Genomic DNA, 14,649 nt, shown 5'->3' on the forward strand with positions numbered 1-14,649 from the left:
GCCCTATCCCTCCTTCATCAATATTTATATACTTGCTTTTGTTTGATTCCATTTGTGTGAATTAAAATATTTTGCCATCTGTTTGTAGAAATGATAAAATTTACACAACTTTAATTGAATCAGATTGTGTATTGGTATAGGAAATTGTCATCTGTTTCATCATAGGCAACACCGAAGCAAAATGCTATATTGATGTAAAATATACGTGTTGGAGGATTATAAATTTCTGCAGGTTCTTGGAAGTATTATGCCACATTTATAGACCTTTTTTTTTTTTTTAATACCAGTGCTTTTCCAAATTTAATGTGCATACAGATCACCTGGGGATCTTGTTAAAAAGCAGTTCTAATTCAGTAAGTCTTAGACAGGGCCCAAGATTATTCATTTCTGACAACCTCTCAGTGCTGATATTCTGGAACACATCCCATACTTGCAGAACAAGCATCTATATACATTTGCATTTTCAATTTTTTGGTCCCAGTTGTATGATTATATTGGTTGGTGGAACTCAAAGTTGACTTTACTTAGCATGGTTTAAGTTATAACAAAATTTGCAACTTTGGCAATGAGTTGACAATTATCAATCTCCCTCTTTTTAAGGAAGAAAAGCTGAGATCTCAGCTGGTGTTCATTCTTGGTACTCTCAGAGCCCTTCTGTGGTTGTCTAATGGGGCTCTGGAGCTTTCCAGTCTTCTAGTCATGTGTTCTTGGGGAAGCCTAAGGCTCTTTCTCTTCTTAGGACTTAAGGTACTTCAGACAAGCCAGTGATCCCATGTTGCTCTCTGAATTTTAATTTTCCCCACTTTTAAAATGGAGGTAAAACATTTTTCATTAGCCAAAAATGGTAAGAGTAAGCTGTTAAGTTTGAATGTTTGGATGTTTAGTGATTCTAACAATCTGTTTTGCTGGAAATAAAGCGACTCAGGGAGTATGCAAACAAAACATCCTGAAAAAGAGCAAGACTCTCATCCACTGGCTGAGACAATCTTGGTGTTCTTTGCAGTTCCCCCCCCCCCCCCACTACACAAAAAGATTAAATTTTCTAGCCTCTCTTGTAGATATTTGGGACCATGAGGCTGACTTTTGGAAAATGGAATATCAGCCAAAATGAGGAATACTTTTTCTAGACTTCATCCTTAAAAACCTTCTGCATCTGGCAGCCCGGGTGGCTCAGCAGTTTAGCACCACCTTCAGCCCAGGGTGTGATCCTAGAGACCCGGGATTGAGTCCCACATCAGGCTCCCTGTGTGGAGCGGAGCCTGCTTCTCCCTCTGCCTGTGTCTCTGCCTCTCTCTCTCTGTGTCTCTCAGGAATAAATAAATAAAATCTTTAAAAAAAAAAAACCTTCTGCATCAACCGCTAGTCTTCTCCTGCTTTTCTTTGGTGGCCTTTGAAATCACAAATGCCAGATTGTCAGCTGCAAGATGAAAGCACCTGGGTCCCAGAGCTTGGAGGATAGTTGTCCCAGAGAGCCATATGATCCATTTTGGACTGTGCTGGGAATGAGAAATAAACCTGGATTGTGTTAAGCCACTGAGATTTTTGCAGTTGTCACAGTAGCCAGCATTAATAATTCTGATTAAGATACCTCCTGAGATTTTCTAGATGTGGGGAGGGATAAGTGACGGGAGAGAGGATAAAATGAGAGAAGAGGGTTGGTGGGCTTGGAAGAAGAGGATTGGGTGTGAAGATACCTTGTGAAGAGCAGGAGAGCCTGTGTCCAGAATCAATCTGGTCTCTACCTCTAGAACTTCCCTTACCATCACTGAAAACTATGTTTACTGTTGGTCCTATTGGCATATGGAAAAGGCTTTCTTTCCTCAATAGCTAGTAAATCCCCTATCAACTGGGCTTAAAACTCATCTGTACTTCAAGACTTTGGTTACTACAGAACTTAAACATGTTGACTTCTCTCTTTCTTTTCTTCTCTCCTTCCCCGTATACATAAAGTTCCTGGAGTTTTGTGAACCACATAGCATGAAGAGGGTCCTAAATATCCAATAGGGTGATGGTGAAATGGAAGGAAAAGATATCATTGGTGTAAAAACTGTACAAACTATCTCAAAGCAAGGAGAGTGAGAAAAAACATATCATAAAAATTACTAATGTTAAATGGTGTTTAATATGTGTCTGGCATTGTGCCAAAGACAGACCCATGTCATCTCATTTAATCCATCTATATGAGAAGTTACTTTTTAAAAAAATTTAATAAAAACTGAGACACAGAGAAGGTAAATAAATTGTCCTGATCCCACAGCTAGTAAATGAAAAACACCACAGCAGTTTCCCACTGCTTTTGACCAAATACCTTGATGTGCCTTACAAAATCCTGTATGAGCTGATTCTTGTCTGTAAACGTTTTCCTTTTATAGTTTGTTTGTTTTTAAACTAGTATCATTTGCTAATCTTTCAAATCTCAGCTCAAAAGTCACTTACTTAGGGAATTCTTCACTGACCAACTCCCAATCTGAAATTCTGTCAAGTTCCCCTGCTCTCCACATTCCTAGCACCTTGTACTTTTCTATCATGGCACTATCAGAAACATTTATTTGTATTATACTTGGAGTACTGTCTGTCTTTTCTAGAATGTAATCACTGTGAGGCAAGGACTAATAGCTCATTATCTCTGCCTGGCACATATAAAGCTCACAGTAAATGTTTGTTAAGAGAATGAATAAAATGAATGACCCTTAGGTTTTAAATTGGCCTCTAGAATAAATATTGATGGAAGATGGGATGAGTGCAGGAGAGCAGGTAAAGAATATTGCTGTTTGAAGAGAACTATGAGAACCACATCACTTACTTGTATTCTTAACAGTTTCATTGTGTTGAAAAGAGAATTTTGTTTTCTTTTTTTTATTCTTTTCACAGTTCTGCAATGAGTGGTACTCTTATTATTTTCTGATGATAGTATTCTTCCATAAGAAAACTTGGGGTTTTTCAATCTCCTGAGTGACCCTGAATTTATTACAAAGAATCCTTGAATTTATAAAAAATATTGGGCATTGTATATAGATTGATTAAATGGCATGCCTTCACATATGTACACTACTATTTAAAAGATATATGTAGATGCTATTATAAATAATGCAATGTATTTACAAGCATTAACAAATCCACAGTAACTTTTTATAGTCATGTATTTTCCTCAATTAGCAGATACTAAAAAAGTATTTTCACTTCTTAATATTTTTTAAAAATGGCCCTGTTCTTAAATGGTGAAAACTTCTAGAGAGAGTTAAATCTTCTAACTCTATTATGAACCTAGTTTGAAGATGTTATTGAAACAGAAATAATCTGTTAAGAAGCAAAGTTCTAGTTTTATATTGTATTTTTAATTCTTCATGAAAATAGGTTTCTTAAATCAAGGCCATCTCCGAATTGGGTTTGATTTTTCTTTTTGTGAGATATTAGAGACGGATTACTAAAGGCAAGAATTGATAATTAAGGGAGATTATAAATTGACTTCTTACAAAATCAGGAAAATATTGTCATGCTATGAAAAATTTGTATTTGTGTAATTACCAATTTGACTATGTTAGCAGTAATTAAGAAAAGTGAAATCGTGGCTTTTAATAAATCAAATTTCTTACTCTATCTCTTCAATCCATTCTATCTTTGTATATCTCCAAAATAATCTTCCATATTCCTTATTTTAACATTTCAATTTCTGCTCAAAAATCTGCAATGGCTCTAATTACCTACAGTTTAAAGCCCAAGTATTTTATCTTAGTACGCTATATTCTTCCTAATTTACTTTTCTGTTCTTTTTCCTCAATGTGTCCCAACAAAGCTGCTATAGTGGGGAGGTTAAAGATCTGGTTGGAAGCAAGAAAAACTCAGGTCAAATCCTGGTTGTACCACTTGCTCCCAAGAGCTGGGCTGAGTGCCTAACAATCAATCCATGTCATACTCAAACAACAAGGCAGCCCTGTGAGGGGCATTATTAGTGTTACCTTGATTTTGTAGGTAAGAAAACTAAGGTTTACAGCAGCTAGATGGCTGGTCCAACACCACACAGATCAAGTGTATGGGCTGGAAAATGAGAGAGGTTTTCAATTTCTGAAAATAATTTAAAAATGTTGATTTTTCACAAAAAAATAAATGAGCCATAAATCACAATTTTGAATATACTTAAAAAATTTAAATCTAACTAAATAAGAGAATGTGAACGGTACTATAGAAATAATGAAGTGGAAATTATTTCCACACTTTTGTCTTGGAATTTATTTAGGAATAAAGCCTAGCATTGGTAGTAGATGAATAATGTTGACTATAGCAGGATGTGGGGACAGAACACCAAATAGAACTCAAGAACCTCTTTGGAAGGTTTGTTACTAGGCATGCCACTTAGCCTCTCTGAGCCTTAGATTTCCATATTCTAGGTGTGCCACAAGAGTCTTCTTTCTGGTCTCACAAGATTAATTTGAAGATATGTGAAAATACTAGAAAATGTACTAAAAGCTGTGTAAGTATAAGATACTATTATCTATTCAAGATGTGACTAATTTTTAATATCAATAGAGAACAAAATCATACTATTTCCATCATGGGACTAAACTTTGATTATAGGGATACTTTTCTCAGGTCACAATATTTTTTTCCCATTTTTACCTACATAACTGTATAGACAGTTTTCGTTTTTTTTTTAATATTTAATTTATTTATTTGGGGGAGGGAAAACAGAAAGAGAGGGAGAAGCAGACTCTGTGTTGAGCAGAGAGCCCTATGTGGGGCTCACAATCCCAGGACCCTGAAATCATGACCTGAGCTGAAGGCAGATGCTTAACTGAACCACCCAGGTGCCCCAGTTTTATTTTTCATTAGCACAAAAAAACTACATTTTGGTTTTTGGGTGGATTAATAAATTGTTTCAGAAAATTGTTGGAAACTTAGTCAGCTGATTAATATTAATAAGCAATTTATTCATGAGTTTTTAAAATATACTTAGGAAAACTTTAGCCTTGCACAATGTCTTTGGCTTTTTCCTTTACCCTCTTTATCAATGTCCTTCCTCACTGTTCCCAAGTTCCTCATATAAGAGAGTAAGAAGCAGACAAATCAACAGTCCTTTCTGTACAGCAAGACCATTGGTCAGGGTACAAGAGAGTTCAAAGTTCACAGAATCTACTTATTTTGGCTTTTCAGCATATGTGGCTTTGCCTGATTGTAGCAATGTAAAGTCAAAACTATACTCATATGGGAAGAAATGAAGAACTTAAGTCTCTAGTTTTTGCATAAAGACAGTAAAAGAAGAAAACATGAAATGCACATTTTCCATAACTACTGCACATTACTTTGCTTTTGCATTTGGGATAGATTTTGTGAAACCAAGGTAGTCATTCACTAGCACTTAGCCCTAGTATGATGTGGCACATAACAAACAGTACCAAACACAGGCTCTGTTGCATAATGGATAGCACATTGGACTTCTAATAAATAGTACCAAAGATGTGAAATACAAAAAAAAAATGATTCACAGAATACAAAGCATTTATCCCAAATACTCATTAAAATAAATGAAGAATAATAAATGAAAATAAATGGATAAGCCATGTATTTTATTTTATGCCCATACTTGGAATACTTTCATATATTTAGAAAAGAAAAAAGTAAAAGATATGAATACTCTCCATGAAGCTGAACCAAAGCATTGGAGCAGTTTTTACTATAAAATCATTGTAAAGCAGAAGTACTTATGTGCTCGATTTCAAGATGAAGACTTTAATGTTTGTTTCAACAAATTAAGTGCTTTCAGTGGTGATATAAAACTATAGGCTCAAAACTGTTTTTGAAAGTTTTTAAAACCGAATGCAGTTCTTCTTTTGAACACACACACACACACACACACACACACAAATAAAAGGATCTGGGCTCATTTTAGGGTTTCCTTCTATGCAGGAACCCTTTTCCCAACTTCACTATGCCTCTTCCTCTGAACTGTTGAGTAAATGCCTTATCAAAATAAAGGTTTCTTTCCTTTTCCAAAGTCATATTTCAGATTAGCTGATACAACTAAGAACATGCATGCCACTATTTACTTTCTAGCATGGATATGCTGGTAGGTTCAAACTCACCTGCTGATGTTGCAGAATGTACTTAGCCAAAGTGGCATTTAGGCAAGAGATAAAGAAACACAGACAAGGGAGCTTCTCTGAGAGTTCTGAAATCAGGCCCTACCCAAGTTGAGTAAATAGAATAAGAGGGTTTGTGTTTTTGTTTTAGATTTACGTAGCTTCTGAAGTCCCTGGAAAAGGGTTTTGGTCATTGTAAGCACTTAGTATTTGTTGAATGAAAGAAGGAAACCCAGGGAAGAAAAATGACTTCCCTCTACTTTACTTTTCCGTAATGGTGGTGATTAATTAGGGTGGAACCATCCCATGCTGACCTTTTTGAGTAGAAGTGGGATGGATAGAATGCGTGCTCGAACTTGGATCTCCCTAAATCACTTCCCCTGGTTTAGTATTCACCTGGAGGAATTCCTAGGGACCTGAGGTAGGACCCTTTCTTTGGCTCTGTTTTATATTCAATGCATGTTTGGTAACAGCACATGAGCGAGTCTCATCTTTCTAAACTGCCAGGCTTGGATGAATGCAAGTGTACATCTGTTTTTAACTGTCTCCATCCAGTTATTGAAATAGAGTTGCTGGTGTACTTCGGTCAGAGGAGGAGGATTTGAGTGGAAAGAACATTTGCATACCTGAGACTTACTTCCTCAAACATTGGATAGCAGTGTGGTTTTTCTCCTGTGTTGGAAACACAGGAATGCTTTCAGGTGGGACATCATTTGCCAGCCTTGACAGATTTCCCTGACATGTTGTCCTCACATAATTCCATGGCCTGTTCAATCCCCTCTTCTGTCTCGGGCAGCAGTAACTGCCAAGATTTCCCATAGAATATGTTTTCTAGGTTCTTCTTTAGTCTTCATTGGAGCCTGAGAAGAAATATCCAAGTAATTTAGATGGTCTTGTAGGTGTGGATTTCCCAATATTTCTCTCCTCTTCCTTCCAGGTAATGCATATTTCCAATTCTAGATCAAATTAAAAGTCTAGTAGAACCATGATTTAAAAACCAAACTAAAAACAAAACAAAACAAAACAAACAAACAAACAAACTGCAGTTATCTGTGATTCCCATCGCCACTCTCTTCTCATGAGTTTCCCTCCTGTGGATTCTAAGGTCATTGAAAGAATATTGAACTGATCAAAAGCAAAATATAAAATATGTCTTTAGATATCAAACATTAGTTTCAAGGGATTCTTGGGATTTTCTCTTAGTGGTGTTATGTTAGGGATTTATAGTTAGATGTGTATAAACAAATAATTAAAAATAATTAGAAAATTATTTCTACCCGAAAAACTTAACAGCAATTATTGAAAAGTTATTAAAATCAGTGTGTGGATAATAAAAGGAATTTTCATTTCTCATCTATACAAAACTTTGGAATTTTCTTTCTTTGGTCTTGACAACTTGTGACTTTATCCTGTTAATTATGAAACATTTTAATGGAAAGGTGTCCCTTAGTTAAGGGAAGATCAATAATAGTTCCCTGAGTATGATCATTTTTTCTCAAAGAGAAATTTCTTTCACTGAGAATTAAAATACAAAAATAAAATGTATTAAATTTTTTAAAAAAGATTTTATTTTATTTATTCATGAGAGACACAGAGAGAGGCAGAGCATAGGCAGAGGGAGATGCAGGTTCCATGCAGGGAGCCTGATGTGGGACTGGATCCCAGGACTCCAGGATCATGCCCTGGGCCAAAGGCAGGTGCTAAACAGCTGAGCCACCCAGGCATCCCTAAAATGTATTAAATTAAGTGGAAAATAGTTCACACAATTTTCTTTATTACTTGCAAATAAATATTTTATCTTTGTCTATGTCTAGATGCTGTGATGTCATTGAGTGTTTTGTATGCGTAGCCAATGATGAAGCAAAGTAATCTGTACACTTGTGTGCAAGTTATACTGAGATACAATATTAAACCCTAATTCTTGTCTCTGTGGTTACTAAAGTTAAAGGTTCAAATTAGGAAAAAAGGTGGTTGAGAGAGGAGGTATTTACAGATTGCTCATTCTTTAAATATGTAGAAAAAGTTCAAATATCTAAATAATAATCTTAATATTATAAATATTAATAAAACTTAACAGTCAATCAATAATAGCATATTTTATTGTAACATTGAAATAAGAAAGAAATGTGGGGAAGTTGTAGCATTTCCCACTGTTAGTTTACAAATAACAATATTTAAGCACAAAATATTAAACCAACATAATTAAGGCTCTTATACCTCAAGAGTCAGTTAGCAATAATATTGAAAGTATCTAAATTACTAAATGGTAGAGGAACATACTCCTGTGTAGTCTAGCTGCACCAAAATAGAAATGTCTAAATTGAAGTCAGCATAGTGTTTTCAAAAGAACAAATCAGGCTTCTGCAGTTGGTTTGAATAAGATGCCTGAAGTGTGAATGTATAAAGTTGACTGTCATACACCATGACCCCTCTGGAACTCTCCTCTGCTGGGTTCATGCTTCTATCATAAGTGTAGCTTCTTGAAGGCTAGTGTGAGAGCTGTTGAGTGGAAGAGTAAATTTCCTAATATTTCTACTTCAGAGAGTGAGTGAAAAAAAGGGAGGGGGGCTTAAAAACACATTTTTTTATGCAAACATTTTTTGAAGGTTCAAAGGTGGATGGGTGAAAGTTGCATATGTCAAGTCTAGTAGTACTTGAGCAGCTGCACATTTCCTACTGTAGAAAAAATGGTGATCTTATGGTTGGTTCAGATGTACACCTCAAGATAATTGAAACTTTCACCAGGGGTTTTGGACTTTCTATAAGAAAAAAACAATAATTGGAAATTGTTCATTGTGAATACATTAGATTTGTACAGACAAAACATTCATGAAGTGCAATTATAGCCAGTGTTGCTATATTAGTATGAATGTTAATAGCATGTTTGTTTTTGAAATGGGTTATGCATTCTGATAAATGTCTGCTTTAATCTAGTCATCTGTGTATCACTTGTCTAAGTACTCTCATTTAAGATGCCATATCCCTTCTTGTAGCAATAAAGGGGTAAAGCAACATTAATATTAAATAATTAGAAAAACAAAAGGGGAATGATTAAACATATTTACATAATTGAAATAACACTGTGTCGCAGTGGGAAATCGGGACAATGTTGTCTCCTTTCAAAGTAATTCATAATTCAGATTTTTAATTATGGCATATTCATTCATTTAAAGATGATTCTGGATGAGAGGGCCACTAATGAAATACAATCATTAGCATCTAAACAAAGTAATTTACAAAGTCTCCTTTAGGGGAAAAGATTTCTAGAACATCATCAATCACACGAGATATGCAAAAACAAGCAATTAAACCACACACAAGAACTACAACAGCCTTATATATCAGTAATGTACACATGAAAACATAACTGATTACAATGATTAGACTAGGGTAGTGTGGTTAATTTGTATTTTATGTAGTGATTCCATGGAAGAATGCACCCGGACAGACACATTACACACAAGAGGAACTTCATTTCATTAATACTCACTTAAAACACATGACCAAAAACACCCAAAATACAAACCTTGAATTTTGAGTCATTGCCTATTCATCCACATGGGATCAAAATCCTACATGGGTTGATAAAACATCTTCCTTTCTCCTGCATTTCTTTTTGCCTGCTGTTTACTTTTATAAATTGGCAAGATGTGGAATTAGGAAAGTATTTTGTGAGAGGCAGGTGCTGCCTTGGTTTCTCATTATTTGTTCAAATCCTGCTTTAGGCTTCCAATGACAAAGTGCTTCCAGCCCTTACAGGGTCAGTGATTTACTGGCTCTTCTTCCATATACACAATTACAGATCATTAAACATGCAGCAGGACTAAATGGATAGTACAATTCTCTGACTATTAATGCTTGTGTATGGTATCTTGCTATAATTGCTGAAAACCTATACTACTTACTTCTGCCAGTAGATTTTCTTTGTGACGGTGGAAGGAAGGCTTGGGTGGAAAAAGAGAAGGAATTAGGAGAGTGGTGTTGTGCTGAGGAGGGGGGAATCCGTGGAGGAGGCTGGCACCCCTGGTGTAAGCTGAGCCGCCTTCGATAACCACCAGCTACAGAAGCCAAAATATGCTCTATTGGGTACTCAAAGGATAAAAATACTGGTTAATTTTCAACAGCGCTCCTTCATTTGACTTTACAATTTACAACAGTGAACATTAATGCAGGAATAGCTTGGTTGAGGAGGAGTTTAAAATTAGAGCCCCTCTTCTCATTAGCCCCAACAGCCTGACCCAGGGTGACTGAGAAGCAATTTGTCGCCAGATTCTCATTTTGCTTCTGTTATGGCTCCTTGTAAATGAAGCGCGGCAATTTATTGTAGCACCTCTAGGAGTCAAGAACATAATGTGTAAAACACATACAAAAAAAAATCTTTCTTCACATTCATTAACACCCAGCACATAGAGGCTGTTCACTTTTCCCTCTAATGAAGTGTAGGGGGGGGATCTTAAATCTAAAGCTTTCCATCATGTGAAGAAGTCCTCTTCAGGCCATTAGACAGAGGCTGAGTTGGATTGAAGAAAGGTCATTGACAAAAACAGAGAATGGCAATATGAGGAAAAATAGAAAATGGATAAAGGAGGAGACTTTAGAAGCCTCAAAGAATGGAAAGTACATTTTTGGCATCCATGATCAACCCTTCTTGTCTCTCAGTGTATTTTCTGTTATCAGTGAAGAAAAGAGTAGGCGGCTTTTTATATAGCTGGAAATTGCTCTACTGTTTGGCCAATTCTCATTTCTTCACCCCTGATCTGACCTTGTAAGCGGCATTAAGTTAGGTTCATTTGAAGATCATATTGTCTATAATCTCTAAAACATGTTTGCTTATTTCCTCTCCCCTCCCACAGCCTGTGCAAGAAATTGTGGTGTCCGTGGTTTTAATGCATTCTGGCTATGTAATAGGCTGCTCTGGCCCAGGGCTGGCCATAGGCTTTTATCTTACTTCTGTGATTAATTTTGATTAATGGTTTGGTTTGTGTGGGGTCTCCAAATGGCACTTCCAGATGAACCTAATAACAAATTACTATACAGAAAAAATTGCAAGAGGGTCCAGGATTGCCCTTTTGGATTAAATGCTGTAAGTTGTCATATACTGTACTTGCATGCCATTTTATGATGTAGTAATAGGCACTTAAAACTTGTGGCAATCATAGTGGTCTTTTAAAACTCATTTTAGAAAAAGTCAAATAGGGGATCCCTGGGTGGCGCAGCGGTTTGGCGCCTGCCTTTGGCCCAGGGCGCGATCCTGGAGACCCGGGATTGAATCCCACATCAGGCTCCCGGTGCATGGAGCCTGCTTCTCCCTCCGCCTGTGTCTCTGCCTCTCTCTCTCTCTCTGTGACTATCATAAATAAATAAAAAATTTAAAAAAAAATTCAAAAAAAAAAAAAGAAAAAGTCAAATATTGAGGCATAAAACCAGGTGAAAAATATCGGTAAAATTTGAAAGATTTTCTTTTGAGGGTTTAGTGAGTGTTTATGAAGTGCCAGGTACTGTGCCAAGCAGATTAAATGACTTAACTAAGTTATTCCTCACAATACCAGGTTAGTATAATTAAAGTAGGAGTAGGAGACTATAAGCAATACTATTGAGTACAATTATCTTCCTTCCTCTCCATAGTGTGGATGAGGAACCTGAGGCACAGAGAGGTAGAATTACGTGCCCAAAATTGAAGGGCAAGAAAAAGGCCAAGCTGGGATGCTAGCCCAGGCCATATGTTACAACGTCCTGTACACATCCTCTCAGCACACTGCTGCTCATTGAGGGCATCTTTTGTTTTAAACTCCCAGAGCAAGTTTCTCTTCATGCTTCTATTAAACGTAACAAATATCAATGTTTGTGATGGTACAGGTTAAAGTTTCTCTTTAAAACATTGAAGTTTATAATACCAAAGCACTTAAACTTCTGTTTTGCTGAATGTATCAAATTTACTATAGGAAATAAAACATTATTGTCTCTTTTCTGCCTAACCCAACTGATCAATGTCCATTTTTATGTTGCCTTATTCTCCTCCCATTACCTTTCTTAGTCCCATTCTTAGTACATCTGAGATTTAGACTGGGGTTGCTTCAGGCAGTTGAGTTTTGGTTTTTAATATTTTATTTGTCCTCATTCATAAACAGTGTGTCTACTAAGTAAGCATGGTTAATATCTGAAGGTCAAAATTTGTCACACACAAAAAAGGTGTGATTAATTAACTTAAGAACAGTTGTCTTAGGCAATTTGGGTGGCTATAACAAATATGCAATAAGTTGGATGACTTATCTACAAAATAAATTTATTTCTCACAATTCTAGAGGCTAGATGTCCAAAATCAGGATCCCGGCATGGTCGTTTCTGGTAAGGGCCTCCTTCATGGTTGCCAATGACTACCTTTTCACTGTGTCCTCACAAGGGGAAAGAGAGCTAGAGAGCTCTTATTTTTTTCCTATAAGGACACTAATCTCATTTATGAGGGCTCTACCCTTTAGACCTAATTACCTACCCCAAGGCCTCAACTCCAAATACTATCGCATAGAGATTACGGTTTCAACATGTGAATTTGGGGAAGACACAAACATTCAGTCTATAACAACAATTCCACTAAGAAACCTTTTGTTACAATTCTCAATTTCATCAATCATGCCTTTGTAATGAAGCCTCCACAAAAACCCAAAAGGAGAAATTTCAGAGAGCTTCTGGATTGATGAACACCTGGAGGTGCTGAAGATTGACACTCTGGGGAGGGTATGGAAGCCATGAGCACTTTCCCATGCACCTTGTGCTATGCATCTCTTCCACCTGGCTGTTCCTGAGTTACACCTTTTCATAATAAACCAATATTCTATTTATTTATTTATTTATTTATTTATTTATTTATTTATTTATTTTTATGATAGTCACACAGAGAGAGAGAGAGAGAGAGAGGCAGAGACACAGGCAGAGGGAGAAGCAGGCTCCATGCACCGGGAGCCCGATGTGGGATTTGATCTCGGGTCTCCAGGATCGTGCCCTGGGCCAAAGGCAGGCGCTAAACCGCTGCGCCACCCAGGGATCCCCCCAAACCAATATTCTATTTAGTAAAGTGTTCGTCTGAGTTCCGTGAGCTGCTTTAGCAAATTAATCAGACCCAAAGAGAGGGTCTTTGGAATCTCTGACCTATAGCAATTTTGTCTGAAGCCCAGGTGACAACCTGGGCTTACCACTAGGATCTGAAGCGTGTGTGTGTGTGTGTGTGTGTGTGTGTGTGTGTGTGTGTGTTTGTGTGTGTGTGTGTTGAGGGCAGGGAGTAAGTTAAGGGCAGTCTTGTACGACTAATCCCTTTACCTGTGGAATCTGATGCCATCTTGAGTGGATAGCAGTTGTCGTTGTTGGGGAAACATGTCCACCTCCACCCTCACACATTAGAAACTGGGGTCAGAACATCCTTAATAATGAAACAGTGTTAGCTCTGTGCTGAACCCCAGCATCATCTGGTGATTGTGATGGTGTATATCTAGTTCTGTTGGACTATTTGCTCCACAAGGACAGAATGTGTCAACCTTAGTGTATTCTTAAAGGAACAGCATGGTGTTGCCATGCAGTACAAAGTTGTCACTGAAGGAATGGTTCTTCTTTTAAAAAAGAGCCTGGAGCATCTGTCTCCGAAAGCTTTAGACAAATGAGCAAATATGACATTGGCCATAAACTGGTGGGCAAACAACTTCTAATTGTTTATTATTTCACTTGGAGCTATTCAATTTCTTTGAATTAACTGTGATAGTCTCCGTGTAATTCTTACTTTCTTAAAATGTAATATGATTCCTGAAGGACAGGAGAAAAGGTTTCCTACATAATGCTTTGTGTTCAATAGGCATTAAATAAAAATTGTGGGTTAATACCCCAAACCTTTGTTAATTCCTTGACAGATTAAAAAAAAATTGTACCTACTGTATGCAGCCAGAACAGGCTAGATGCTGAGCTAGATGTTGGGGATATAAAGATGAAAAATTTCTGATCTTAAATTTAAGAACAATGAGGGGATACAGACACAGAAACAGATGCAAAAAATAGCTTTCTCACTGATAATGTTCTAACTGAGGAGCCAAAGCTTTGTTTATACCTCTGGTTATCTGAGATTGTATAGTTGATATATTCAGATGATTGGATTTATTATCTACCTTTCACAAAGCTGCTTTGGTATGGTGTAGACCCCAAAATACAGATCATTAAATCAATCATGCTCAGAGATTGAAATAAGTACAATCCCTGGGATGGAGTCCCACGACAGGCTCCCTGCATGGAGCCTGCTTCTCCCTCTGCCCGTGTCTGTTCCTCTCCCTCTCTCTCTCTCTTTCTCTCTCTCATGAATAAATACATGAAATCTTAAAAAAAAAAAAAAGATTTATAAGTACATTCAGTATCTTCATAGTAGCCTCACTCAGTAAAATCCGAATCCAGCTTCTATATGATGCCATCTAAGTATTTGAGGGTTGTTCTTATGTGCCCATAAAATCTAAGAGGCAAATTTATAGTAAAGCTAAATTTCAGGGTACCTCACCCACATGGAGCCCTAGAAACAAGTTCCTATGTGCCTATGTCAGGAGGACTT

Source organism: Vulpes vulpes, chromosome 6 (assembly GCF_048418805.1).
Source record: "Vulpes vulpes isolate BD-2025 chromosome 6, VulVul3, whole genome shotgun sequence".
In the NCBI taxonomy this organism is placed as follows: Eukaryota; Metazoa; Chordata; class Mammalia; order Carnivora; family Canidae; genus Vulpes; species Vulpes vulpes.